General features: G+C 36.7%; 1 pseudogene; it reads right to left on the reverse strand.

The window, feature by feature from the left end:
* Positions 1 to 2,523: 2,523 nt before the first annotated feature.
* Positions 2,524 to 3,026, reverse strand: part of LOC103606473 — a 23,684-nt pseudogene continuing 23,181 nt past the window's right edge.

Below are 3,026 nucleotides of genomic sequence, written 5' to 3' on the forward strand. Positions count from 1 at the left end.
ACTGCAAAAACGGAAAGAATTCACAAGTAGAACAATTAGAAAAGAAATGTTAAAGGAAGTTCTTCAGAGAGAGAAAAAAAAGATATCAGAATGAAATATGCATCTATACAAAAGAATGAAGAGCATTAGAAATGGTAACATATGAGTTTCTTACTGCCACTGTAATAAATTACCACAACTTGGTTGCTTACAACAACACATATTTATTCTCTTATAATTTTGGAGGCCAGAACTCTGAAATGGTTTTCCCTGAGGCAAAATCAAGCTGTTGGCAGGATTGTGCTCCCTCCAGAGGATCCATTTCCTTGCCTTTTCCAGCTTCTAGAGGCTGTGCTCATGCCTCGACTCATAACCCCACATCACATCACCTTTCCTCCCTGTTTCCATTGTCATACCACTTCTATCTCTTCTTCCTCTGTCTTCTCCTAATCACTCNTGATGGGAACAAATTATACTGTCAGAATACGAACTTAAGTAGAGTCTGGGGAAAAATGACAAGACGTTTCCAAATTAAACTCTGAATATAGCTAAGGCATAACACAACTGGCAATAGCATGAAAACAAATCCTTTTTTTGTTCACTTCAATCTCTACGTCCCATTTTCCATCTAAACAGCTAGCTCCGTTGAGTATCCACAGATTTTAATATCCTCAGGGGGTCCTGGAACCAATCCCACACGAATACTGAGGAATAAGTGTATAGCACAGTGATTAACAACATCGACAATAAAGCCAGAATCCTGGATTCAAATCTCATATCTTCAGTTTACAATTTATGTGATCTTAGACAAACTTCTTAACCTCTCTGAGCTTCAGTTTCCTTCAGGATACTAATGGTACTTATCTCATAGCACTGTTACTAGGACTAAGCTGGTCTAGCAGTAGAGCAAGTATAAAGCTCTTTGCGTAGTATCTGGCACATGGTAAATGTTCAATATATATTATTATTATTACTTAAGAGTTACTTTAAAATCTTACTTAATATTATACGCTGCCAAGAATTACTATCCAAATTAAGATGCCATTATTATATAAATACATGAACACACAGGTTTGACAGTTGAGCCCAGGCAATGCTAGGTATTTGTCAATAATTTTTTTTATTGTATATAAGGTGTACAACATGTTTTGATATACATATACACAACTAACTTTCTGTGTGTGGTAGAAGCACCTACAATCTACTCTCTTAGTAAATTTCCAGCATGCAATACAATATTAACTATAGTCCTTGGATGCTGTACATTAGATCTCTATAATTTAATTCAGCAAAAGCTTACTTACTTAGCACCCTATGGTAGAAATCCTAGAGGTTCAAAAAATAGTACATTTCTCTGCCTTCAAGAACCTTACGTTCTAGCAGGGGTTTACATAGTGCTTGAGATTTGCAGAGTGGTTTACAGTGAGTGCGTCAACATATTACACCAAAAACACTTCATAATCAGCGAAAACACTTTATAATCAGCACTGCTCTCCAGTCAAGTCAAATCTGAAGCACAAGTTCCAATGATACTGAATTTCCTAACCAACCAATATGGATAAAATTAAACTTAATTTTGTGACATCCTTTCTTCTCATACACCAAGAAAAAACAAGAGCCACTCCTTTTCTTTTACTCAAAATGTACACTAATGATACAATGGTAAGAAGTATAGTTTTAGTTATCCAGATCACAATGGACTTAATAAATAACTCTTGAATGAATAATCTATGATGATCTTGTGAGGTGCTAAAAACCCCCACTTAAAATTACTGAAGACAGCTAGGAGGAAAGCTGCATCCCATGTGATCTTAGAAACTGGTGACACACAAATCACAAAGATGTGCAAAGAGAATTTTCAGCAAAGAGTGGGTGTGATCCCTTCTGGTCCCTATTCCCAATCTGAGAACACACATGCACGCCCTCGCATTGGAGTGCTATGGCATAGGACTTATTTTGAGAGAATAAAAAAATCTTGATAGAATTTTTGTATGTTATGCTTATGACTCTATTTCCTTGTTTCAGAAGAAAATGTACTCAGAAGAAAATAGCTGAAAGCACAATTCAAGAAATCCAAAAACATAAGCAAAAAACTTCACTTAAAAATCAATAGGGGAGAGCCGGCCCGTGGCTCACTCAGGAGAGTGTGGTGCTGATAACACCAAGGCCACGGGTTCAGATCCCATATAGGGATGGCCAGTTTGCTCACTGGGTGAGCGTGGTGCTGACAACACCAAGTCAAGGGTTAAGATCCCCTTACCGGTCATCTTTTATAGAAAAAAAAAAAAAAAAAATCGATAGGTATCGGGCCAGCCCCGTGGATCACTTGGGAGAGTGCGGTGCTCGTAGCGCCGAGGCCGCGGGTTCAGATCCTATATAGGGATGGCCGGTGCGCTCGCTGGTTGAGCGTGGCACAGACAACACCGTGCCGAGGGTTGTAATCCCCTTACCGGTCAGGAAAAAAAATAAATAATTAATAGGTATTAGCTAAAATATTGGAAACTATTTATGATAATACAGTAATAAATACTGTGTGTTTCTTCCTTACCCCATTAAGGTCTGTCTCAGATATTTTGCCAAATATTTCCAAGCAGTTATGTTCTTAGTGCATCCAGCAAAATCTAAGACTCCAAATAACACCTCCAATGCCAGTTTATGGTGTTCTTCTTTTTCTGCAATAGTCATAATAGTTCAAGATTACATAAGATAACAAAGTGCACAAAACTGAAAAAAAATGCAGTTGATGAAATATTACTAAATCATAAGCCTTCTGGTTTGGTTGACAGTTTAAAACAATTCATTATGCTCATATTCACATGAGGAATCTGAAGAATTCAATAATTTAGTCATTCTAATGAGGTCACAGTGGTGAGTGATTCCTACATGAGTCATACTTCTCTACTTATATACTATGTAAAACATTATTTAAAGTACCTGCCCTATTTGGGCATTTTATATATGAGGATACTTCTAAAAGTTCATGGAAATATAGAATTAAAAGATCATGAATCTTTCCATGAACTTTTTTTTTTTTTTTTTTTTTTTTT

This window comes from Galeopterus variegatus, unplaced genomic scaffold (assembly GCF_000696425.1).
Source record: "Galeopterus variegatus unplaced genomic scaffold, G_variegatus-3.0.2 Scaffold6603, whole genome shotgun sequence".
NCBI classification, from domain to species: Eukaryota; Metazoa; Chordata; class Mammalia; order Dermoptera; family Cynocephalidae; genus Galeopterus; species Galeopterus variegatus.